General features: G+C 41.3%; 2 protein-coding genes across 8 annotated transcripts in view; both read left to right on the top strand.

Moving 5' to 3' along the window:
• The window catches only part of NCALD (neurocalcin delta), a 445,958-nt gene that overhangs the window by 5,767 nt on the left and 412,927 nt on the right, over positions 1–27,264 (top strand). For 2 of the 7 annotated variants that reach the window (XM_063816497.1, XM_063816496.1), the window contains exon 1: positions 21,945–22,257. The exons of 1 other annotated variant lie outside the window; for it this stretch is intronic. The gene's annotated coding sequence lies outside the window, so the exon portion shown is untranslated. Of the gene's footprint in view, positions 1–21,925; positions 22,258–27,264 lie in introns of those variants that run through there. 4 more of the 7 variants (XM_063816494.1, XM_063816499.1, XM_063816495.1 and 1 more) reach the window with 4 other exon arrangements.
• Positions 21,962–27,264, top strand: part of LOC129135751 (phosducin-like protein 3) — a 239,181-nt gene continuing 233,878 nt past the window's right edge. Inside the window, exon 1 of the mRNA XM_063816492.1 lies at positions 21,962–22,257. The gene's annotated coding sequence lies outside the window, so the exon portion shown is untranslated. The remainder of the gene's footprint in view (positions 22,258–27,264) is intronic.

Here is a 27,264-nt window from a genome sequence, read left to right as displayed (position 1 = left end):
CAAGTATTGATTAATTCTGATAAATCCTATGAAAGATTCCTCCTCCAGCATCCCATAAGGAGGCAGATGAACTGCTCAGAAGGCAGTAACTGAGGAAAGTTAATGAAGGGACTATTTACACAGGTGTGGGTAAGATCAGGGAACCCACCAGAAGTGGCCAGCAGTGCATGCAAGCCTTCACTACCCAGCCCTGACAGCATGAGGTGAGAGAGCAGTTTCTGGAGTTGTTCAGGGGACAGGGCTGCTGGCTGGAGCTGTGGTTTTCAGTAGAGGAATATGACTACTGCCCATTGTGGCCTGGTGGGGAGGCATCCAGGTAGATAAAGGCCCCAACCATTCTCTTCCACTCTCTGATCTGGTGCTGGTGCCTCCCAATTGGCCAAACTAGCCAGAGCCAGACAGCAAGAAGGCCTGTTGATGTGGGACTATCTTGTAGTCCATAGTAGCCAACACAAAGTAGTGTTCTAATTATCCCCAATTTACAGGTAAGTGAACTGAGGCATTGAGAGGTTGAATGATTTACCAACATTGGGAGCTAGTGCAGGTTATGGAGCTGAAATCTGAAGACTGACAAATAATCAGAGATCATCAGCACATTTCTTCTGTATATGCAGCTGGATCTGGAAGGTTACGTTTTCCCCAACCTGTGTGTTTTGGTTCTTTGGAAATAATCTGATGTGTACAAACTTGGCTTGGCTGTCAATAGGTGGTGTGGGTGCCTGCTCAGATCCCCCACTTTTTACAAAAATAATGTACTTTGCAGGCATATTTCATACTTGATTCATTATATTTAGATAAAAAGAATATTTTCCATATACTTGATGGGAGTGACAACATGTCCTTGAATCACATTTGCTACACATGAAAAAGATGTAAGTTGTGTTTTTTTTTTTTTTTGAGTTGAAAGTGCCAACGGAGTTGACAGTGTCACCTGGCTGTTTAAACATTAGTGAGACCTTGGGCTGCAATAAGAGAATACTGTTCAAAGGAAGGGAGAGGATCGTTCCCTCTGTGCTGCCCTGACTGGTACAAGTTAAGGGGATTTCTCATGAGCTGGCGGATGCCGAGGACAGTAGCTGGGACTCTCTGGCCTGGAATTGCTCTGTGGGACTTTTATATTCTTTTCTTCACATACATGAAAGCACTGTACTGAGGGAAAGGGATTAGACTCATCTGGGGCCAGAACTAGGCCTACTGTGTACACGGAATGGGCTGCTTTGGAAGGCTTCATATAGTCCCTGGCCGGAGATTGTGAAGCTGAGGCCACAGGTGAGAGATGGGGCTGTAAGCTTATATTTGTTTCCTGTGGCCGCTGAAACAAATGACCACAAAATGGTGGTTGAATGCAACAGATATTTATCCTCTCACGGCTCCGGAGGCTAGAAGTCTGAGGCCGAAATGCCGTGCTTCCTCCAGAGATTCTAGGGGCGACTTCATCCTTTGCCTCTTTTAGCTTCTGGTAGCTGCAGCATTCTTGGGCATGAGGTTGCATCACTGGAGCTGCGCTGCACGTCACATTGCTTCCTGCTCTTCTCTGTGTGTCTCTCCTCTGCGCATCTTTTATAAAGACATTTGTCACTGGATTTAGAACCCAGCTGCGTGATCCAGAATGATTTTATTTCAAGATCCTTTATTACATCTGCAAAGACCCTTTTTCCAAATAAGGTCATATTCACTGGTTCCAGGGGTTAAAGCTTGGTTATGGCCAGGCCCGGTGGCTCATGTCTGTAATCCCAGCACTTTGGGAGGTCGAGGCAGGAGGATTGCTTGAGCCCAGGAGTTCAAAAACAGCCTGGCCAACAAGGTGAGACCCCATCTCTACCAAAAAATAAATAAATAAATAAAAATAAACAAAAGAAAAAAAATTAGGCCTCTTGGCATGCACCCGTGGTTCCAGCTACTCGGGAGGCTGAGGTAGGAGAATCTCTTGGGCCTGGGAGGTGGAGGCGGCAGTGAGCCATGTTGACCCCACTGCACTCCAGCCTGGGTGACAGAGCGATACCTTGTCTCAAAACAACACCACCACCCTACAAAAGAAACCCAAAAAAGTCTTGGACACTTGGACATACCTTTTTTTGGGGGTCACCACCATTCAACCCACGACAGAGCTCAGTAGTTAGGATACATGGCAACTATGGATTCTCTGACTCTGTTACGGTGCCCCTAGATTTGATTTACTGTCTGGATTCTAGGTTCCTTGACACAGTAGAGGTTTTTTTTTTGTTTTTTTTGTTTTTGTTTATTATACTTTAAGTTCTAGGGTACATGTGCACAACGTGCAGGTTAGTTACATATGTAGACATGTGTCATGTTGCTGTGCTGCACCCATTAACTCGTCATTTACATTAGGTATATCTCCTAATGCTATCTCTCTCGCCTCCCCCCACCCTACGACAGGGTGTGTGATGTTCCCCTTCTGACACAGTAGAGGTTTTCTAAATGCTTTTGATTTGATCATTTGAAATTTTATTCTAACTTTGAACAACAAAATAAGCAAACACTTAAAATCTACTGTCCTTTACTTCTGAAATAAAGGGGTGAGTGAAAGAGGCTGTCAGAAGCCAGTTTGATCCCTGTCTCAGCTAAACGTTTTCTGGGCTTCGCTTTGCTGGATGGCATTGAAGGAAATGAATGGGAAAAAGAGCTGCCACTGGTCCTGTTTGGGCTTCTCACCTGGGGCTTTCCCAGATGCTTTTAGAAATATAATTTCTCAGAGGAAGGCTAAGGATGCTGGAGCCTTTCAGGAAAGGGAAGCAGAAGCAGCAGAGACTCAAGTTTCTAAGCCCATGCTTCAGGAAGCATCCACTATAAATATTGTTTGTGAATGCCATTGACCCATCCGCACGTCTTTTATTTATGTATTTTCAACAGTGAGCCCCAAAGTAGGGCCTGTGTACATCGGGCACATAAGGCAAGGTAAAGAGTAGCTTTGGCAATGGCCTGGAGAATTCGATGACTGCAGTCCATCAAATGAGGTGTATCAGAAAAGTCCACTCCAGGGCATCAATTATTCTGTTTTATTGTCTGCATTGATCGCATTAACTGGGGAAAAGCCAAAATCCATTCAGTCTGTGCTATGGAGTAGCAGGTGTAATTAAGGTCTGTTTCTCTCTAGGGGGCAGCTAATTTTGGTTTCTCAGCTGCTTTACAGTTTGACTTTAAAAGAGAGGAAGGAAAGAAAAAAAGGTAAAGTGCCCCTTCATGTTACCATCTTACCTATCCTACTGTATCATTGTTACTCTGGTTAATATTAACTTTGGATCCTTTTGCTTTAACAGTGTATCGGAATACTGTGATACTTACAGAATTTAGTCTCACTACCTGAAGAAAAGGTTTGCCCTGCAGGGGATCGACTACATAGTTTGTGGGGCTCACAGCAAAATGAAAGTGTGGGAACTTTGTTTAAAAAAATTAAGAATTTGAAGATGGTGCTAGTGGAGGATTAATGCCAGCGTGGGGCCCTGCTGAGTATGGGGCCTGTGTGATGGCACAGGTCACATGCTCATGAAACTGGCCCTGGCTTTGTACATATGCTGAGGATGGTGTCCTTTTACCTACCTGGCACCTTAACTCCCAAAGAGTGACCAGGCCAGTTTCCTCTGCCTTGGTTGGAGCACAGCTCTTCTGTAGGGCAAGGGCAGTAAGAGGCCTGGATATCTCCTGTTGGCCCTTCCACGTCCCTGGCTCCCTTCTCCACCTGGCTCTGTGCCCCAAGAGGTGATCTTTACCACTGGCGTCAATGGCCATCTTTTCTTCTGACTTCTGGTATAATTTGGCCAGAAATCAGCAGGAGACGGGAGGGTGGGAGGAGAGTGAGGTAGGGTATTTATTCCCCTGTCCCTCCACTGGGTTGCAAGCTGCAGCTTGGCGTGTGTGTGCTAAAGACCACAGCGCCTGCAGCTATCCTCTCCATATCGCCACCCTCTTTGGGTTCCTTCAGCCACTTCCTCCCCTCATGCCTTCAGGCCTAGGGTGGTCATGGCTTCCTGCTATTACTAGCCTTAGAGTCCTGCATCATCCTTCATTGCTTTCCTGAACCCCTGTATGACTTTCTTCTCAATAGCCTCTTCAGTAGGACTCCTCCATAGGATTCAAGAGCAGCCTCTTTAGTTTTCTGGTTGGGCTTTAACTGATTTGGTAACCCTTGGACAGAGTTTGGCCACAGCTTGCTCTGCTGCAGGGCAGAAAGAGAGAAGCTGATGGCTGTGATAACACGTGACTCTGCTGGGCCAGCTCCTGGTAGGGATGGGTGATCAGAAGGCAGTACCTCCACATCTACAGTGGTGGAGAACGTATGTTTGAGAGCTAGACATTTGAATTCTCTGGCCTGACTTTGGGGAAGTCATCTCATCCATAAAATGAGCGAATGACAGCCCTTCACTTACAGGGCTGTTTTGAGCATGAAGCGAGATCACGTGGGCATCATGCTTGTCATAGTGCCTGGCACACAGGAAGTGCTCGAGAAGCATTGCTGCTTTTAGCATTAGTTCTACGGAGTGACCCCCTTGAGGGGATACACTCGCTACTCTTCTCTGATCTGAACTAAGGCACTGACAGCCTAGACTACACCAATGATTATCAAGTTTTCACTGATTCACGGTTGTTTGGGGTGCTATTTCTGTCTTTTCAAGTAGATTGTTCTGAAATTGTTCTTATCTTACATACCTTTTAAAAAACTAATATAAGTGCCCAACCCAGTAGGTAGCACATCATAACTGGCCAAGAAATGTTTCTTGGCTAAATATAAGACGACTACATAATTTATTGTTCACATTGGGACATTTTTGAGAGTGAAAGGGGAGGACTTTCCAGTAATTACAGCAAAACAGCAGGCACAAATGGGGACTGTCCTAGGCAATCCAGGTAAAGAAACATAGTTATTCTACTTAAGTGGGACTTAAGGCAGTTTTCAAAATACGTTTTTAAAATTTGCCAGCCTACCATATTTTGTATTCGTCTGCCTTTGGTTTATGAGATAAAAACATGAGATTTGAAAAACATAGGCAAAAATATGTTTAACACTTCTAATAGATTCTTGGCCTGAATTTGAGGCAATGGGCCAGGGCCTCTTATCAGATAGAGACCTACTTTTACACTTTGTTACCCTACTTTACACTAGGTACCTATTTATAAACTTTCTTCTGTGCCTGCTTTTAAAAAAGATAATCTCCTAATTATTGTCTTTCTTGCTATAGTGATCATTTATGCTCAAAGATGGCAAAAATAGATTTATATACATGTGTTTTTTGGAACATCTTTGTCTTTGTATTTCTGGTTGCCTGGGTGACATTTCCAAGAGAATATGTGCTAATCTGCTATTACTGAAACAGAGATAAGGTGGAAACTATTTTTAGGTCTGTCTATACCTTTCCTTTTCTCTCCTAGACCACTTAATTGGTTTATTTTTTTCTGTTTCCATTGTTTGAAGGGCATTCATAGCTTCTGTCTTGGTCCATTTTGCGTTGCTATAATGGAATAAGTGAGACTGGGTAATTTATAAAGAAAAAAGGTTTATTTGGCTTATAATTCTGATGTCTGTAAAAATTCAAGATTGGGCATCTGGTGAGAGCCTCAGACTGCTTCCATTCATGATGGAAAGTGAAGAGGAGCTGGCACGTGCAGAGATCACATGGCCAGAGAGGAAGCAAGGGGAGGGGGAGGTGCCAGGCTCTTAATAATCAGCTCTCCACTGAACTAATAGAGTGAGAACTCACTTACCTCCCTCCTCCACCCAGGGAGGGCATTAATCTATTCATGAGGCACCCACCCCCACGACCCAAGCACCTTCCGTTAAGTCCCACCTCCAACAATGGGGATCAGATTTCAACCTAAGATTTGGTGGAGACAAACAACCTTATTTAAACTATAGCAGCTTCCTTCCTGTAGTTCTAATTTGGGGACCGGATAACTTTTTTGAAAACTGATGTAGTCATTCAGTATCTTCTTCATTCACAATAGCTAAATGTGTATTGATAGCCAATTTGTTTGGTTAGTTGATAACAATTTTTTTTTTATCACAGTTTGTCTAAAACAAGCTTAGGCAAGGGATATTTTTGGTATAAAAAAAGAATGTGGAGGCAATCTGTTGTTCTCTGGTGGAAAAAGGACATCCCTTCTGGAGCGGGATTAATCCAGTTTTGGTCTTAGTATTGCCACTTATTAGCTGCGAGGCCCCTGGAGCTTGTATCTTCAGGTGACAACGGAAGCAATAATAGTACCTGCCTTATGGGGTTACTGTGAAGGTTGAGAGGGTTAAGTAGAATGACACATGCAAGGAGAAGATGCAGCATCTCACCAATAGAAGTGCTGATGCTGCTGTTCTTAATATCAGAGGTACAGGTGCACCCTACCTTTCAGAAAATAATCTCATACAAGGTATCACAAATATGTGAACTTCCTAAAGAGATAAATTAGGGAGATCATTATTTTCTTTACTAAAATGTTTTTGTTTTTATAAACATTTCAAAGAATTTCTTTCAGTGGTGAACATCCTTGGGTGTGTTTATAGTAATATTGAAATTAAAAAGTTCTAATTTACCCTAGCAGTTTTAGGCACATAACTGTAGTGTTATCACCCATAATTCAAATGTTCAAAGGCAGCCAGAGTTAATATTTGGGGTCTTTTCTTCCCCTATTTTTACGTAAAGATTTTTGTGAAGATGTATGTATCATTTATGTGTGATACATAACTGTAGTGTTATGTAAGAGATTTTGAACATTTATTTGACTGTTGCATGTGCTTGGAGGGGAGATATTTAGCCTAATTCCAATATTTGAGATAGGGCCTTAAATACTGCAGTTAGAGATCCAAGATGAATAATTTGGATTATATGGCAAGTTTGAGAGGAGAGATGGACTTTAACGTGTTGTTATTTAAAACTTTTTAATATTGGGGTGTTGCTCTGGCTGGGGTTCCTTTGGCTCTCACTCTTTTGCGTTGTCATTGTATTTTTAAAGGCAGATTGCTGTACCATTGCTCTGGAGTTTGTCTTGCTGCCCTTGAGGATAGGGGAAGGAGAGAGGAAGCAACACTCAGACACACATGTGCACACCACACACACACACACACACACACACGTCTCTTTAGACATATGATCTAAATTTTCTCAGTTGTTGGAAGTGGAGGCTGGGGATGTGGGAAGTCAGTGATGTTGAGTTCCCACCGCCTCACCCTTTGGAAGCCATGATGACCATTTCCATGCCAGGCCAAAGGATAAGCAGTGAGAACCAGAAGTCCATTCTAGCCTCTGAAGTTTCTTGGGAAAGCAACAGGAAGACATTTAAAGAATATGTTCCCTGGACCTTTGGTGCTGTTCCCTCTGTATCATTGTCCTCACAATTATCAAAGTAAGATATTATAAAATAAAATAAAATATGCACAATATAGAAAATTAGAAAGAAGAAAGAATCACTCTTATTCCAAATATTCAAAGGCATCCTGGAGTATTTATTATCATTACTTAATATAGAGTTTTTTTCTTAGTTATATAGTCATATTTATCTATTTTTTAAATTATTTTTTTCATTTAACCATACGTCCCAAACATTTTATCTTTTATTCTGCAATCTTTGTAGACAATGTTTTATTGCATATGTAATATTTCATTGAATGGATTATACCTCAGTTTACTTAGTCATTCTATTTTTGGTCATTTGGTCAACATTTTATTATACATTTTTTGCTATTATTATTTCTGTACAATAACCTTTTTCTCCTTTTAACATTATATCCTAGGATATAGTTTTAGTGAATTTAATAGATCGAAGGTTTGAACACTTAAAAAGTCTTAACACATTTTTAGCAAAAGCCAATTTACTTTTCCGAATGGGTTAGAGCAATTCATGTTGTGAGACTGTATCGATTTCATCTTCTTTTACCATGCATTGACCATCATCACTTCAAAATACTTTCACTAACTAATCTAAGTGCCCAGCCTAGTAGGTAGCACATCATAACTGGCCAAGAAATATTTCTTGGCTAAATCTAGGGTGACTATATAATTTATTGTTCACATCAGGACAGTTTTGAGAGTGAAAGTGGAGTGCTTTCTAATAATTACAGCAAAACGACAGGCAGAAATAGGGACTGTCCTAAGCAATCCAAAATACTTTCTTTTCATTTGTATTTCTTTGATGACTAGTGAGGCTGAACATTTCTTTTTTATATTATTATATACTAGTTGCATTTCTTCTCTTCCTAATTTTCAGTTACATGTTCTTTACCATTTGATGTTTTTCATATCAGTTAAAATGAAAAAAATTTTCCTTCAAATTTTAAAAGTAATATATGGTTGTGATAACAAGAGAAACAATTCAGGACAAAGATCCACAAAGAAAAAGCTCTGATGGCTCGTTTCCTCTTCCAGGGAGCCAGTGTTAAAGGTCTGGGTGTTTCCCTACCTTTCTCCACAAGGAGACCTTTACAAGATCTGGGTGTAATTCAGATGAAATATTATATATGCAATAAAACATTGTCTACAAAGATTGCAGAATAAAAGATAAAATGTTTGGGACGTAGGGTTAAGTGAAAAAATAATTTTAAAAATTGATAAATATGACTACATAACTAAGAAAAAAACTCTATATTAAGTAATGATAATAAATACTCCAGGATGCCTTTGAATGTTTGAAATAAGAGTGATTCTTTCTTCTTTCTAATTTTCTATATTGTGCATATTTTATTTTATTTTATAGTATCTTGTGTTTATGTGTGCACACAAATACACTTCATTTCAAAGATACAAAGGGGGCTTGATATTATGAGTCATAGTATACATATTATTCTGTAACTTGCTTTATTTTTTGCTTAAAATATATATTGTGGACATAAGATCTTTATCATAATAAAATGTCTTTGGCACATTTGTTACAAATATTTCCCCAAATATTAGTATACCACTTGCCCATTTGACATAGTTTGACATTGGCGAGTGGGCAAATGTTTCCCTGAAATTTATTCCACTGATGGGACAGCCTGCTCTGCACTTTGACAGGGTTTGCTACTCAGCTTTGCTGTCTGCTGGTTTTAAAAAATTCTTAACTTTCAAAAAAATCATTATTTAATCCAACTATAATTTATTTTTGTGTAGGATGAGGAGGAAATAAGGGGCCAAACTGATTGCTTTTCTCCTTTAACTTACTGATGAATTGTCCCATCACCCTTTATAGAATTAGGCTTAAAAAAAAAAAACCTTTCATTTCCATAAAGCAAGTTATACCTTTTATGTGTACATTTTTTTTCAGCTATAAACTAGCGGTTTATAGCTAATAAACCAAATAATCAGGAGAGTATTTTTCTAAGGGAGGGAAGAATTTGCATTTACCTGGAATTAGGTAGTTACACTGAGAATAACCTGATTTCTCAGGCCCCAGATCTTTGCCTTGAACTTGAATATCAGGATGCCATGGGAGTGTGCGGTCTGAGAAGCTCAGAGTGCTTCTGCTAACGATTTCACATTTTCATCACTCCTGCGTTGCTGTGAGGTAGGAGGGCCACAGATACGATCTCATTTTACAGGGGACGAGGCTGAGCCAATCTCAATGATTCACGCACGGTTATTCCTGCTTTCCAATCCGATAGTTCATTATATTATGTAATTCTGTCTGTTTTTGTGGTCGTCCTTCTGATTCCCTTTCTTAGTGATAAATCTGTGTTTGCAACTTTAATCTTGGTTAGCTACTTTGATCACTATAAGTAGAATCTTAAAAAGGGAGCTCTTCCAGGAGCATTATTATTATTATTCCTATTTAACAAACATTTATTGTGAACCTGCTCTGTCCAAGGCACTATGTCAGATGTGGGAAATACAAGGTGAAAAAAACACTTTTCCTCTCCTTGAAGAATTTACTAATTACTTTAGTATTGTTGTAGCTCCTGCTATCGTCCTTAGACTTTTACAAAAGGATATCAATATTTTGTGTTGCATCTACTCGGCTGCCTTGGTTGCAATGACGGAGGATGTTTTCTGTCCAGCAAGTCTCACGAGTGCATTGCGTGCTGTTTCCTATTCAGAGAACTACGGTGAGGCATTTAAAACACCTGAGGACTTGACCGATGCATATTTTATAAGCTCAAATGGTCTTAGAGATCTTCAGTGTCAGTGTCCTCTGTTTCTAAATAACTACACTTTTCGGCCCCAACTTCTCTTCCTTTGGGCATTTAGGTTACTCGACTGGTCAACCAGGATCTAAAAATAAACCTAGAAACTTTGAGAGTATTTTTCCCCCCTTGGCTGATTGATGTGTGTTTTTGTGTATGCCAAACTGCGCTGTGTAACTATTTACTTTTGCATTATGTATAGCACTTAGCAACCCACAGTGGAAATGAAAGCTAAGAGCACAGGCAGTCCCCAGCTGAGGCGGGGGAGCTGGCCTGCCCAAGTCTCAGCCAAGTCTCCTTCCCTCCCCTATCCTGTACCTTGCTGGCCTCTAGTTCCTGCTTTTTGCCTTCTCTGCTGGCGGCCAAGTGGGGACCAGGAGCAGGGGCAGGAAGGGCCCCTCCTGCCCCTACTCTTGCCCTTTGAGATTTCCCTCTGCAGGTCAGTGTGGGTGGGGTGAGGGGAAGGACACAGGCCTTGGCCACCACTGGCGTCTTGGCATTGGTGACAGTCCTGTAGGGTCAGAGGCACTGAGACGCTATGTCTTATTTGGAACTCTAAATGCATTTCCATAAAAGAAGGACACAAGTTGTGGCAGGACCCTCAAGACAAAACTATGTGACTTCTCAGGAACGCTTTCTTTAGGGTGACATAAGTCAGTGCTTACAATGTTGCTGTTAGAGGAGAATACATTCTAAATTCTGAACATTTCAGGTTAGAAAGAAACTTAGGACACGATCAGCTTGTAACTCAAGGGACTGTCTCTAAAGTCAAAAATTGGCTTATTCCCACATGAGAATGTCCCTTTACTTGGGACTTGGTAGTGTGCTGAATGAGCTCAGCCCTTCTTTCCTTAGCCCTCTTCTGTAGCTGTAAGAATACTTTAGTTCTCTGATTTTTAGAGTAGCAATTATACTAAAAAGTTCATACCTTGATTTTACCAGAAGGGTGGGGGAAAGGCCTTGAGGAATATAGATTTAATTCCTTGATTATTGCCTTTTAGAAAAGAATGCCAAACAAAATGTATCAGGGCCATTGTTAAAGACTCTTACTTTTTTCCTTAAGAAATCCAAATTTGTTCCTTTTTAGGACTCTCGTGTGCCTCTTATTCATAATGCATTTTGGGGAACAGATTTGAAGAATATTTCTATGTATATATATATATATATATATGTACACACATATATAGGCTGTGGATAAATAATTTTTTAAATTAAAAAGTTTCTTTGCAAGTTGATTTATATCATCTTTCTTTAGTAAAATCAGTTTTTTTTTTTTAAGGGCTGGAAAGCATACATCAGCAGTTCAGAATGATTAAATAGTACTTACTTGGAAAGGGACAAAGTCTGTGAACTTACTTATGTGGTTTTCACAGAAGGGGACAAAGCAGTAGAAGAATCAAAACCCTCCAGCCTCAGGTGAATTTTCTTTCCAACCTCAGAAGGGGTGGGCCCACTTGACACAGGAAGTGTCATAGGAGAGTGGTTTGAGTAATGAAAGAAAGCTTATGGATTGGGCTTAGCTGTTGTCTACATACTGAAAGACAGAATGGTCTATAGAAACTCTCCTAATTCCACAGCCTCTGCATTTTTTTTGCAGAGTGCATGCATTACACACAGGACACCTCCCCTACAAGAACAAGGAGCTGCAGAAATAGCTAGAGCTATAGACTGCAATTTAAGAGGAGGCCAAGCTTCCAGCAGTTGCAGACAAAGAGAGAAGTCTTAGAGGCTGTCATGTCAGCCCTTGTATATGAAATTAACCAGCCCTGAAGGTTCAGTGCAGGACCCTAGAGGATCAGGGCACACTGCAGGATAAGGATGAGAACAGGGATGTGTCCACACATCTGAGACACTTTCCTGTGCTATGCACAGCTGTAGTATATGTGTGTGTGTGTGTGTGTATATATATATATATATACTATATGCTAATAGTTTTACACGTACTGTGTAAAAATATATTTATACTTAACTATTTAGAAAATTGTTGTTCCGCCGGTGGCTCACGCCTATAATCCCAGCACTTTGGGAGGCTGAGGCTGGAGGATCACATGAGGTCAGGAGTTTGAGACCAGCCTGGCCAACATGGTGAAACCCCCCCGCTACTAAAAATACCAAAAGAATTAGCCGGGCATGGTGGTGCACACCTGTAATTCCAGCTACGTGGGAGGCGGAGGCAGGAGAATTGCTTGAACCTGGGAGGCAGAAGTTGCACTGAGCCGAGATTGCGCCACTGCACTCCAGCCTGGTTGACAGCGTGAAACTCCGTCTCAAAAAAAAAAATTGTTGTTCTAGATGTGCCCTCTTGGTGGTAAAGGACTAGGATGTCACTCAAACTAATTTGAGTAACGGAGGTTCTTGTAGCAATGACTACTACTCTCATTGATTCAGACCTCACTATGTGCCAGACACTGTTCCGAGTATATTATCTCACGGAATCTTCTCGCCCATCCTGGGAGGTAGTGTGTTATTATTCCCATTTTACTATGGAGGAGCAGGCATAGAGGTTGTTCTCTAAGGCAGGTGTGTGCAAAGTGGGAGTCAGGAGTCGCACCCAGCAGGTCACTCTGGAGCCATGATTTCTAACCACTATTCTAGACCTGTTCCTGGAATAGATTCCATGACAGTGAATCAAAGTACAGCTGGGCCTCATGGGGTTCAAAACAAGGGACTGGAAAATCGGGAATGGAGCCATTTTCTTTCTCAGAGGTCATGTGGTCTCTGCTCAATTAGCCCCTCTTCTTCTGTCCTATCTTGTTTCTTTATCTTACGTATGGCCCCTGAAGGGTCAACCAAACCCATAAGTCTGTACCATGAGACTTCAATTTCCCTCAGCATGTCCTGGCATAAATCTATAAGCAAGAGATTCCTATTAGTCCAGCTCACTGAGAAAGGCAACACAAGCTGTTGGAGCCTGGGCAGCAAAATAATTACCTGCCTTTGTGTTGCTGTTTATCTTAGTTTCATTGGTGGCCATTTCCCTGAGCAGGGGATTGTGGGAAAGGCAGTGCACACTGGAATGGGAAGTGGTTCATAGCAAGAAATTAACATCTCTGGTACAAACTCATTTTATACTGTGATAAACATTTTTTGTTATCTTTACAAAGTTTCAACTTAAAAGAATCTGTATATATCTATAGCTATACAGTCTGTATCTCTTTAGGTTACAAATGATAGAAACCTGATTCAAAGCGGCTTAGAAAAAAAATCAAATTAATTGGTTCATGTGATTGTAAAGGCAAAGGCTTGCCCTTATCAAGGTCTCAAGCAATATTATCAGAAATCTATCTCTTGGCTCTGTGTTCCTCTGGATTGATTTTATCCTCAGGCACATCCTCTCTACATTATATCGAGATACCATCAGAAGCTCCAGGCTTATCTGTTCGCTGAACAATCCCAGCAGAGAGCTTCTCTTTCCCCATAGTTACTGCAAAGTTCCCAGGTTTGATTCTCATTGCCCTGAATTGGTTTCATGCCTATCGTTCAACCAAACATGGCAGCCAAGGTGATTGGTCAGGCCTGGGTCATTGTCCATCCCTGGGAAGGGGTTAAATCTCCTTCCACTCCCCACACATGCATTGAAGCACATGGACTGGGAATGGGGGAGTGTGGTCTCCCGTGACAATTGACATGTTAGTATTACAAGAAATGGGAGGGGATAATGTCCATGCAAAAACAACCCACATCACTATTGAACATTTGCAGGTCTATTACAAATAACTGGACAGCTGTAATAAAGGTTTTGGGGCCCAGGAAAAGCAGACTGGACCACAGGCTGATTCTTATGTGACAAATTTAAAGACCTAGGAAATCCCAAGTGCAGGGGTAGGCCTACATCCTCTGTGGTTTTTTTAGGTTATAATTCTGAAAGATGATGATATTAAGTCAAAGAAAATGGTTATTGGATTTGCAACTTTTTGAGAAAGCCAATCACAGGATGGTTTTGTCTTTACTTTTTGATCAAGCAGAAGGATAAGACTTGAAGGGCTCTTGCTAGGTGCCCCCTATTTGAAATCTAAGCTGTTCTGGCATTAAAATGACTTTGGTAAATTACATACAGGCTTTGTGTAAACCTTCACAGTGCCTAGGATTTAAAACCCAGTTTATTTAGCTAATGATTAAAATCCCCAGTTTATATATCGATGATCTTAATACTCACTGGGAAATAATTGCTTGGTTTTTAACTATATAATCAGGAACTAAGTATATAATCAGGGACTTGAAGTCGTGTGGAGGTTAAACCAGCAAGTCTTCACGCGTGCGGATATAGTTTGAGTCTACGCGACCTCAGATGTTCAGTAGCAGTTTGTGTGTATGTGTTTGTATGCGTATGCGTGTGTGTATTTGTAGATATAACTTTGTACTAACAGAATTGCCATGTCTCTTTGCTTACTCCACCTGCTACAATGATCCCAGACGTCCATTGGAACAAATTATCAGCTTATTTTGCCTATCAAACTTTTCAGGCAGTTGCCTTTTCACTTATTTAAAAATTTGTATTTAAGGGATTAAAAAAGTCCCCTCATATGCCAAAATGTTTCTCTTCTGTTGATTTTCATGTAATGTTGACTTTCATATTTAACAATTGTTATTTCTTCGCATGCTGTTTTGAGGTTTTTCAATTGCAAACAACAGTGAGATAGGCATTGAGGGGGTCAGAGTGCCTCCCAGCTACTCTAGAGGCTGAGGCAGTAGGATTGCTTGAGCCCATGAGGTCAAGGCTGCAGTGAGCTGTGACTGCACCACCGCCCTCCAGGCTGAGTGGCATAGTAAGACCATGTCTCAAAAAAAAGAAAGAAAAGAGAAGAAAAGAAAACAAAAACAACCAACATGGGCTCTAGGGTCTGACTGCCTGGGTTTGAATCCTGGTGGTGTCTTGCTAGCTGCGTCACTATGGGCAAGTTACTTAACCCCCCTGAGCCTTTATCTCTAATAGTTTTATATAATTTTCCTAACACTGTGTGGTATGGACTGTCATTATTCTCTCTTTTAAGAGAGAATTGGGTGTTAGGGAAATTATATAAAACTATTAGAACTGTGCCCATCCTGTAGTAAGCAAACACTCACTAGGTGTTAACTTATTAATAGGATTTGAAGAGGCAGAGAAAGGGGTAGAGTGTGTTTAGGGAGAAGAGAGGTGGCAATCGTTGGCAAGTACAGTAGAGGGGAGGGAAGGCACAGGGACAGCTAGGAGGTTGGCGTGGAGCTGAGTCCACCAAGGTTCCTTTCCTCTGAGTCTGTATTTTCCACAGAGTCTCCCCTTACTCATCTGGTTTCCCCAAAAGGACTTCAAAACCCAAGAGAAGCATATCCGGATCCACCCGACAATATGTTTCCCAGGATACTCAAGTAAAGTGGCCTTCTGGTTTATCAATCAGCGTCTTGAGCATTTAGTTGGCATGAGTTGGTCCCCTAGGGTCTCATCACCCCCGAGTGAACTGATAAAATCAAATTCCTGCATGTGCAGAGCTGAGGACCAGGCCTTGGACCTGTAGTGACCCCTGAGGGGCACGAGAATTGGGAGGCCCAGCTGGAAACCGAGAGCTCACCCACCCCTCTCTCTCTCCTCTCCCTTGATCTTGCCATTAAACTTTCATAAATGCAACGAACTGCATCCGAGACATCCGCTGGGGTTGGGCAGAGCCTGGTGTGCAGAAGGAGGAGCTCAGGAAGTGCTTCCGCAGTGGAGGAAGAACGCTCGCTGCTGCTGAGGCAATGGGCAGTGGAGCGGGGCTGGGGGGTCATGCCTCGGAAGCTGGGCTCCGGGTTCTGCTCCCTTTTTCCACTTGCTAGGTGCCTTTGGAAAAATCCCTTAACTGAGCCTCAGATACCTCATCTGTGCAATAAATACCAAATCTGAAGGCGGAAGACTGCTCCATGTCCTCTGGTGTCCCTGCCAGCTCTGACGCATGTGCCATAACAAGGGGACCCCCAGAAAGGGTTAGGGGTATTAGGGCACAAAATGTTTCCTCCCTGTGGAACTCAAGGGGAGCTGCAGGGTAGTTTCTGCCTTCGTCTCTGCGCTAATTGCTTCACGTTTGCTTTCCTTGTTGCCGTATTTGAAATGTGAGCTGTGTTGTTGGGTGGAGCGTTAATTGTGACAGGAGGATGGACACAATTTTTTTTTGTATTACCTGCTGTGCCCATCACAATTCTGAGCATTGAAAAGGTGCTCAATATACATTTGTTAAAATGAATTGAATATTATTGCCTAGCAATCAATGAATTACATCACATTCTTACTCAAAAGACATTATGTGCTTCATTTACAGTATAGCAATAATAAGAAAAACACTACAAATAAAATTGATTATTTCGAAGAATAGAGGATGAGTTTTAAGAGCTATGAGTTCTGTTTCAGAGTTGCATTTACTTAGTTACAACTCATGTTAGTTTGTTATAAGATGCTTTATTATTTAGAAGTCATTCTCCCACCCCCAGCTTCAACTCCATAAGATAGAAAATTAAAACATTGATTTTGTTTTAAAATTCAGGCTCCCACACAGCCCCATTTGTAAGAGTGAGAGGTGTTAATACTGCTAAGTTGCCCTTCATGTAATTTGGATAAATGCTGCTCACATCTTTATTATTCTACCCTTTCTTCAAAGGGGCATTCATTTCTAGTCTGAGACTAATGTGGGAATCTATTACACTGGTCAATAAATGAACAGCCTGTTCTTATACATACAAGAATTCCAAAGGCTCTCATTTTAGCCACACAAAAGGAAAACAAAACACACACATAAAACACCCCATTTCCACTTGTTCAAAGCTTCCGAGAATAAGGTTATGGTTGCGATATATTCCTAGGCCTTCCTTTGTGAATGCATAGGCCAGCAACACAATCTGGAAATAATTGCCCACACAAGCTAATACTGTTAGGACTCGGCTTTCTGCCCTGGATCCAGTGCAGCCTTCGTATATAGAGGGCTGCTAACTCACCACTAAACCAGGTGTCTGCTAGAGGCCTGCAGACACCCTTTATTTGACTTGCAGTGTTTTAAAAACTTTTTAAAATTTGTTGCTAACTTAAAAAAAAGAGGATATTTTATAAAAATGCGGATTTCAGGCTTCTCCTGAAAAATCATAATATCCACATATAATACTGGGTCCAGTTCCTGCCTGACAGCAATCGGAGAGCTGAGTGATGCGTGTTCTCTTTAGAGAGGACGCGTGCACACTGGTCCTCACCCTTCTGTCTGTCACACATCCTGACTGGCTTCACGTGCCCATGTGTCTGCCTGCTCCTTTAAGCATTTTTGAGGGTTTTTGTTGCTGGTCGTGGTATAAAATATGCATAACATAAAATTTACCATTTTAACCATTTTTAAATGTACAGTTCAGTGGCATTAAGTACATTCACATTATTGTGCAACCATCACCACCATCCATCTCCAGAACTTCTTCATCTTCCCCAACTCAAACTCTGTAACTTACCATCAAACAACAACTCCCCACTTCCTCCTTCCCACAGCCCCTGGCGACCACCATTCTGCTCTATGAATTTGACTACTCTAGGCACCTCATATAAATGAAATCATACAATATTTGTCCTTCTATGACTGGCTTATTTCACTTACCATAATGTCCTCAAGGTTCACCCATGTTGCAGCATGTGTCAGAATTTCCTTTCTCTTTAAGGTTGAATAATGTCTCACTGTATGTATATACCACGTTTTGTTTATCCACTCATCTGTTGATGAACGTTTGGTTTCCTTCCACCTATTGGCTAATGTGAATAATGCTGCCGTGAACATGTGTGTAAACTCTCTGAGTCCCTCAAGCATTTATGTTTCTTGACGATTTTCTCAACAATTTCCCAGCTCTGCTCTTGTAACTCCAGCTTTTGTTTCTCTCAGTGGTGCCCCAAAGCCTAAACATTCCAGGACTTCAGCTTAAATAATTAACTTTTGAGGAAGCATTGAAAAATATTGAAAAAGACATCTCATGAAAATGACTTGGATTCTTTAAAATTGTTAAAAGTAGTTGCTGTGGGATTTTCAAGATTTAATGTCACATTAATAAAAGAATCTGGATATAACATTTTGTGATTTATTCCTCCTTGAGTTTAGTTATGAAAAGCTCCTATTTGAGGAAGAAATTTGCAATATATTTGATTGTTTTGATCTGAACAAAACTTGTTCATCTTGGTTTGCGTGGTATGTATGCTAAAGAGGCCTTTTGTTGTAAGTGTTGATAAATAAGGAATATGAAAATAATTTAGGTTTTATTTCCAAATTTTCATGTTGCATTAAGCTAGGAAAAGTGTGATTTTTTTTTCAGTGAGTATTAAATGGAAAGGACAAAACAAAGTTTTTGCTCTTTGTTTTCAGAGACTGCTATTTCTTTTTCTTTTTCTTCTTCTTCTTCTTTTTTTTTTTTTTTTTTTTTTTTTTTGAGACAGAATCTTGCTCTGTCTCACTCTGTTGTCCAGGCTGGAGTGCAGTGATGCAATCTCAGCTCACTGCAACCTCTGTCTCCCGGGTTCAAGTGATTCTCCTGTCTCAGCCTCCTGAGTAGCTGGGATTACAAGTGTGCACTGATTTGGTAATTGTTTTGGTAATTTTAGTAGAGATAGGGTTTTTTTTTTTGGTAATTTTAGTACAGATGGGGTTTCACCGTGTTGGCCAGGCTGGTCTCAAACTCCTGACCTCAGGTGATCCACCCACCTTGGCCTCTGAAAATCCTGGGATTATAGGCGTGAGCCACGGTGCCCGGCTGAGAGATTGCTATTTCTGATTTTTTTTTTATTAATGACAACATCAACCTAAATGTCATTATCTGACAGAAGCACATGGCAATTCAACTTCATTATTGTGGGAACAAAATCTTGATGTCAAGATTCAAGGATCAATTGTGTATCTTGATATGGGCATGTTGTCTCTTGATAAGGACTTGGCTCTCCCTGTTTACTTATGTTAAAATGAATACATTTAAATTTCAAGACATGTAGGGGAAATCCCTAAAGTTAAGATCTAACATTCTTGTCTCATGTAAGTGTGTTGCACTTTGGAATGTTCTTTTCCACCTGCTCCCCATTCTTTAAAGATACTGTTAGTGACTGTGTGAAGGAATTCTTTCCCTTGACAAGTCTTTGGTGCCTTGGACTATTGGTGTAGCATGGATTAGTAAAGGAGGCCATTTTTACTACTCAGGACTGTTTTGTTTGCAGGAGACAGATATCTAACTCAAATTGCTTAGACAAAATAGCTTGGATAACTGAACATTCCAGAGATGGAATTCAGATCCATTTGGATCAAGGTATACAAAGAATGTTAGGAACCTGTCTTTCTCACACTTTCTACCTCCCAACTCTGCTTTCATCTGTGTTGACCGAATTCTCAGTTGGTACTCTCCAATAGGGAAGCCAACATGGCCATCAACAGCTCCAGGTTCACAACACCCTCACAAGTAACAAACTTAGAAAAAGGAAAAAACTTCTATAGTAGCTCTGACAAAATTACCAGTGAGAGATGAAGTCAGTGTTGGGTTACATGTTCATCCCTGAGCCAATCACTGTGGCAGGGGATGAGTATCATAATTGGCCAAACCTAGTTCATGTGGCCATCATGGTACAAGAAACTCAGGAGTGGCTGGTTAAATTCCAAGTGTTTGGGAAGGCAGGGTCTGGTGCCCTCCCTCCTCATAGGGAAGGCAGGGTCTGATGTCCGAACAAGAAAAAAGATGCTTCAAAACTCTCTTAGGGGAAAGACCAGTTTTATTCATCCTTGTTTCTTTTAGGGTGAATGACACGAGGCCTACCAAAGTTGCTCAATTATGGTTGCTGATTAAATGAATGTATAAGGAGTGATTTAAGAGAGTTTAATTGAAGAATTATTTCTATGGGGTCAGCAAGGTTAAGGGAAACCAGTGAGGGATGATGAAGCCCCCCAGGGCCAGCAACTTGGGAAGCTGTTAGAATCCTCAGGCCAGAAGAGGCCGGGGAGGAAGAGTTCCTTGAGAAAGGATTAGCTGGAGAGGGAAGACTGGCAGGAGCTGAGCCTGGGGTTAGAGGAATGCACCATTGTCAAACTGGGGCCTGGTGAGGAGGAAATGGGGAGGATAAATACCCCAATTGCTCTCTCATCCCACCCTCCACCCTCTGCAGTCCTTCCCATTACCCCAGCCCATCTAGAAGCCAGAGGGTAAGGGGACATAGTTAATTTAGCACATGAAGATCAGTCTCCAGGGATCTGGATGGGCAACTGGAGGTCATCCCAATCTTCTTTCTCACTCTCAGTTCTCTTTTGACTTAGTCCTAAAGCATATCTTGGATGTATTCACGCCCCACCCACCACCTTTCATACCCAAACACAGACTATACTTATTTTACTGCCTCATGCCACATGCCCTTTGCAGGGGCACAGAGATGGCTGTGCAGGAAGTGCCGTGCACATTGTGTGAATGACGTCTTCTGAAACTGTCTGATTCACAGCGTGTTCTGTGGCCTGGCCTTTGCATTGCGTTGTGATTTGTGTTGGCTGCTGGTGAGGGTGGGAGAGTTCAAGGAAATAAGAAACAGATAGGGTGAAGGCTTGTCATGTCATCATTTAAATTTAGGAAATAATGGCCTGTTTAGTTTCAGGGGTGAAACTCTGATTTCTCAGGTTATCAGACAGATGCTGTCAGAGCAGAGAGCAGGAAGACCAAGGTTTCAGTGCTAAAAATGATGAAATCAGTTGATGAGAGTCTTGTATAAGGAGGTACTTTTGAAAAGAGGTTATTGATGATTGCCAGAGAGGGATGCTAACAAGTAAGCAATATCCAGCTTCATGGAGGCATCCAGAACTGCTGGCCTTGGGCTTCATGACCCACGCAACTTCTGATGAAACAGCATCTACATGTCTCACCAGGAAGGGATCTGGAATAAATATCTTATGATGAGCCACAGAGCAAGCCACACAGCACAAAGCCAAAAGCAAGTAATAAAATGGTCACCATGCACTTAAGCACCCGCGTGGTTGGAACTGGGTGTGGGGGACTTTGGTTGTGAGTAAGGACCCTGGCTCACAGGCTTGTTGTGCAGATGCATGAAATAATAGGTGGAAAATGCTCACAGACTATCAAGTGCAGTGTGAATGTTAGATGCCATGAATGAACTGATTCTTTGTCTTTCACTATTTTTTTTTCTCCTGTGCTAGTTCCTCTGTGGTTCCTAACTGTTAGTCTCACTTTTTAAAAATGTTTAGGCTGTGGGACTTAGGCAAACGAATACTATGAAATGTAGGTAAGCTATCTGGGAACTGGTGGTCTTCTTAAACCTCTAACATACATGACTTCTGGTGATGCTCATGTTTTCAGGGCTGTAATTGTATTTCCTAGAAGTCATCCACTATGTTTAGTATCTTTCCCCTTAAAATTCTTGTGTTGAAGTCTTAGGCCCCCAGTACCTCAGAATGTGACTATATTTGAAGATAGGGTCTTTAAAGAGGTAATTACGGTAAAATGAGGTCATCTTGTTACCAGTGGAGGGTGTCCAGGTTCTTGGCATTTTGAACAAATAATTGGACAAAATGCACAAAGCAGGGAAAGAACGAAGCGACAAAAGCAGAGATTTATTGAAAACAAAAGCACACTCTACAGGGTGGGAGTGGGCCCCAGCACAGGGGCTCAAGAGCCCAGATACAGAATCTTTCTGAGTCCAAATACCCTCTAGGGGTTTCCCATTGACCACTTGGTGCTCACCTCATGTAAATGAAGTGGTGGCCCGCCATCAGTCTAATTGGTTGCAGAAAGCAATCAACCAGAGGCTGAAGTGAAGTTCCAAAAGTCACACTCCTATGCAAATGTCTGATTGGTTGCAAAAATCAACCAATCAGAGGTACTTTCAATTTCCCATCTGCTGTGCAGAAAAGGTGGGGGTTTGCAAAGGGAGTAGTCTCTGGTCCTTTTGTTACTTAGGCTGGAAAGTTAGGATTTTCCTTTCAATTCAGTTCTAGGAAGTCAGCATGAAATGGTCTTAGGTTCCCTGCCTCCAGACCCTATTTTCCTGCCTCAATCCTGGTGGGCCCTGATCCAATACTGGTGTCCTTATCGGAAGAGGAGATTAGGACACAGATACACACAGGGGAGACAACGTGAAGACACAGGGAGAGGAAGGCCACCTACAGTCAAGAGAGAGGCCTTAGAAGAAACCAACCCTGTGGTCGTGAGAAGCCAGTGTGAGTGCTCTTGAAAACTGATCTTTGCTCTTCAGCCTGCTGGCCTTGTTTTAGCCTCATCCCTTGGACCAGTATTTACCCTATAAGATTCTTCTTTGAACTTACCTTTTGGATCTTTGGATCAGTTTCCTGCCCTTTAGTGCCTGCTCATGTGACCATGCTCTTCATTATTAGAGGCAGGGGGACAAATGTTCAGGTTTACCCAGGCCTGGGGAGATTCCTGGGATGCAGGACCTTTAGGGCTAAACCTGGGATGTTCCTAGGTAAACTGGAATGAGTTGTTCACCTTGATAAGAGAGAAGCTTTGGCAAGATTTATTTATTTTGGCTTACTGGCTTTGTTGAAAGGTGACTAGTCTAACAGGATGTTATAACTATTGTTACAATTATTGTCTTTGAAATGTTTATACACATACATTTAGAAACTATTTTGAAATGGGTGCTTCCACCATGAGGTAAGCCAAATAATGAAAAAACCATCTTCAGATACCTTTCACTTCCATTATCTCCTACTTAGTTTCATTTTAACAAGAATACTGTCTTGGCTTGGGTTTCTATTATTAATAATTTCATACATTTCAGGGTGTACACGTTGAGTAATTATCTCCCCAATGCTTCTAAGCATTCGTGTCAGTTAACTGAACCTTTTAATGAACCCACTAACAATGTCCTTGGCATTGTATAAAATATAAAATTGGAGCCAGTCCCTAGTCAATGGGTTTTAGCTGGTCCGAGCCTAACAGATGCTCAAAATCAAAACACAGGTCCAAGTTGGTTTACCTTTTATGGCCTCATTTTGGGCAATTGGAAAAAAATGAGGTGTTCAGTTCTTTAGATCAAGTAATGAGGGCTCCTGCCTCACCATCAGAACACGTGTTCTTTATTCACGTCTCACTGGCCCAGCTCAGTTCTTTAGCACAAGCCACCCACCACATGTGGTCCTGCCTCCCTCACTCCATCTGCCACCCTCTATCTCTCGCACCCTTCTCAGTGTCTTCCTGGATGGGGCAGGAAGAAGTATTGGACACATTCCCAGCTTCATTTGACCATAGTACCACCCCCATATCATGTGACATGGGCCTCACTTTATACTCAACAAAACATACGTTATTGCTAAAGCCAAGGCAGGCTGAAGTCCAAGCTAACTTTTCTGTTAGTTTTCCAGGGCTACTGCAACAAATTAGAACAAATTGAGTGGCATAAAACAACAGAATTGTATTCCTTTACAGTTCTCTGGAGGTTAGAAGCCTGCAATCAAGATGCCAGCTGGGCCCTGTTCCCTCCAATGGCTCTAGGGGAGACTCTTCTGTTGCATCTCCCTAGCTTCTGGTGGTTTCCAGCAATCGTTTGTGTTCCCTGTCGTGTGGACACATCACTCCAATCTCTGTCTCCATCTTTCTATGACATTCTTATCTCTGTATGTCTGGGTCCAGATTTCCCTTTTATAAGGACACCAATCATTGAATGAGAGACTTCCCTAATCCAGTATGAACCCATCTTAATTGATTACATCTATCAGGACTTTCTTTCCAAATAAGGTCACATTTACAGGTACTAGAGGTTAGGACTTTCGAAGATAAAATTCAGCCCATAAGAATATCTTACTGTAAATCCCATGAAGAAGAGCATTTGCTCATTAAAAGGACTTAGTGAGATCTCAACCACACACTCAAGATACTAGCAATCGCTGGCTTCGAAGCAGAATGGAGTAGTGGAAATAGTACAGGATGTGGAGGCAGATGTGTTTAAATCCCAGCCTTAGTACTTGTTTGAGATACCTTAGGCAGATCACTTCCCTTTTCTGGTCCTCAGTTTCCTTATTTATGAAATGAGTACAGTATCTACCTTACAGAGCTATTGGGAGGTTCATGTAAGACGATTTATACAAAGCATCTGGTACAGTGCCTGGTACAGACTAAGTGCTCATTTAATGCTATTTCCTACTTCCCTTTTAAATTGAGCTGATTTCATGTAAATAAAGTTGCAAATTTCATAGTATTCTTAATAGAATTTAGAAGTAAAAACTCTCTGGCTAATATTAAGGTTATTAGCCAGTCTGAACATCATCTAAGTTTTGTATTTGAAGAGTGATCCTTTTAGAGTGTGATTGATAATTTTGGATATACAATAGGAGATGCCTTTCATCATGAAGGGGGTGGTGAAATGTCCATCACTGGATACTTTATAGATAATCAAATACCCTGGCTCATTTATAAATAATTGCCTTAGGGATGTAACTGGAATTGATTAACCCTGATGAATTCTTGCCACTCTAGGCTCATCTATCTTATCTTCAGGAATTTGTAGGGTATTAAGGTATTTAAGGGCAGAGTTTGTTTCTTTTCATTAACTGTCACATCAGTTAGGAATTGTGTTTGATTGCAGGGTGGAGAGCTGACTTCAGTGGCTCAAAAGCACAAGGATTTGTTTTATTTGCTCTTAGAAAAAATACTGGCAGGTAGTAAGACCAAGGAATGTATGGCTATGTTTTGGTCACTGGGGACCCAGGAAACTTGTGGTTTTCTGTTCCATTTTTACTGCATATTGTTGTTCTTAAGACAGCTTTATAGTCCAAGATGGCTTTTGGAGCTCAAGCCAATGTTCCAGGTAGAAAGATGGAGAAAAGAAGAAAGAGGCAAAGGGCCATCCCTCCTAGCTGAGTCAATCCTCTTGAGGATCTTTACCCAAAGCCTACCTTCTGTTTTTGCTTTATTTGTTTTTTAATCTTACCAACCTTACTTACCTTTAAGGAAAGCTGAGGGAATGTAAATATTTTTAGCTAGGCACTTTGCTACTCAATAATGTAGATAGGAGAGAAGGGATATGTTGGCAGCTAGCAATCTCTGAGTCAGTTCTCTCAATGCATTTGATAACCCCCTTCATGATGAAAAGCATTTCCTACTGTCTAATCAAACTATTATTCAGACCCCAAAACAGTCACTCTTAAAGAACAAAAAGAGTAGTTCTTTGTAGAGCACCTAGGATAGTTCTTTAATTCCTCAGCGTTTAGTGAAGTCATTCAGTTATACAACAAATGGTGACTTTTTTTTTTTTGTTTGGAGACAGGGTCTCACTCTGTTGCTCTGGCTGGAGTGCAGTGGTGTGATCATGGTTCATTGCAGCCTCAACCTCACTGGGCTCAGGTGATCCTCTCTCCTCAGCCTCCTGAGAAGCTGGATCTACAGGTGTAAATAGTGACTTTTGTGTGCCTACTAAATATCTGGCAATGTGCAAAGCTCTACGGTTAGAGCAATGAGGGAGACAGACATAGTCCCTGCTCTCATATAGTTATAGTCCAATGGAGGCGTAGAGGTGCATAAGTCAAAGAAGTGCTTGAAGACATAAAGAATTCCTATTGTGATAACAAGGAATGATGTGAGAGGTGCGAAAAATGGAACTGACTTAATTGTAGAGCTAAGGAAGGCTGTTGACTCCATGGATGAGTTGGGATTTGATGGATAGGTAGGAAATAAGTAGTTGAAGGGGATGTGTGGGTAAATAGCATTCCAGTAATTCCAGGCATTCCAGGAAGAAGGAATAGTACAAAGGGAAGGTCAATGTGGGAGGAGCATGAAAAAAGGCTTGTTGCTGTGACAGGATCACAGGGAGCAAGAGGAAGCATATTATGAAATGAGGCAGGGACCAGACATGTGGGGATATGTTAGGCATATTAAGGACTTCAGTCTTCTTTCCAATAGCAGTGGGAAGCCACTGAGTTTTAAGGTGGGGGTGTTACCAGAAAGGGGTCCTGATCCAGACCCCAAGAGAGGGTTCTTAGATCTCACACAAGAAAGTTCAGGGCTAATCCACGGAGTAAAGTGAAAACAAGTTTATTAGGAAAGTAAAGGAATAAAGAATGGCTACTCCATAGGCAGAGCAGCCTCGAGGGCTGCTGGCTGCCCATTTTTAATGGTTATTTCTTGATTATATGCTAAATAAGGGGTGGATCATTCATGCCTCCCTTTGTAGACCATACAGAGTAAGTTCCTGATGTTGCCATGGCATTTGCAAACTGTCATGGCCCTGGTCGGAGTGTAGCAGTGAGGACGACCAGGTCACTGTCATCACCATCTTGGTTTTGGCCGGCTTTTTTACCGCAATCCATTTTATCAGCAATGTCTTTATGACCTATATCTTGTGTTGACCTCCTATCTCACCCTGTGACTTAAAATGCTTTAACAGTCTGGGATTGCAGCCCAGTATGTCTCACCCTCATTTTACCCAGACCCTATTCAAGATGAATTTGCTCTGGTACCAACACCTCTGACATTTTCCCCCTCCCTTTTATAAAAGAACCCTTAATCCTAAGAGTTGTAAATGGACAAAGAGTCATCTTCTGTAACTTCTTCAGGCTAAATAGGGGCGATGGTATTCCTGCCTAACTATTAGGGTTCTTGTGTTTGGGGTAGAGAGAAGCTCAGTCAGAAAGCATCAGTATGGTGAGGGCCATTCATAACTCCAAGTTTCAACAAAAGGTGATATCTGGAAGATTAATAATTGTTCGATTTAAGAAAACATTCAGTAAGCTTATCCTGCATTCCTACACAGAGTACAACAGCACTATATTGTACAACAGCACTATATTCTACAACAGTAAGGCAAAATAAGTAAAATTATCCCAAGTAAATTAAATAAGAAGGCTTTCCATGAACTGGCCAACTGTTGAAACCATGCTGATATGGGGTTGCTAGATGATTACAATGTGCCCAGAATTAGAATATTGATTCAGATTTTTACATTACCCATCCCTCTTGTTTCTTCTGAGCAGCAGTCAGAGATCATTGGTTGGTTCACAGCAATAAGCAAGGTTAGCCTAAGTTGCAGAAACAAACTCAAAAACAACTAAGACTAAAATCTAGTAACAGGTGTACCATAGTTCTTGAAACATAATTTTTCTTTTTTTCTCTCTCCAGTTTCCCATTTTTACTAACAACAAATCCTGGTAAGACTGATTTGCTTTATTATACTTGGCATGATTACTTGTATAAAGTGCAGCAAGAATAATTAT

Source organism: Pan troglodytes, chromosome 7 (genome assembly GCF_028858775.2).
Source record: "Pan troglodytes isolate AG18354 chromosome 7, NHGRI_mPanTro3-v2.0_pri, whole genome shotgun sequence".
In the NCBI taxonomy this organism is placed as follows: domain Eukaryota; kingdom Metazoa; phylum Chordata; class Mammalia; order Primates; family Hominidae; genus Pan; species Pan troglodytes.
Note: the sequence above shows the minus strand (reverse complement) of the source record. Positions and strands in the feature narration are given on the sequence as shown.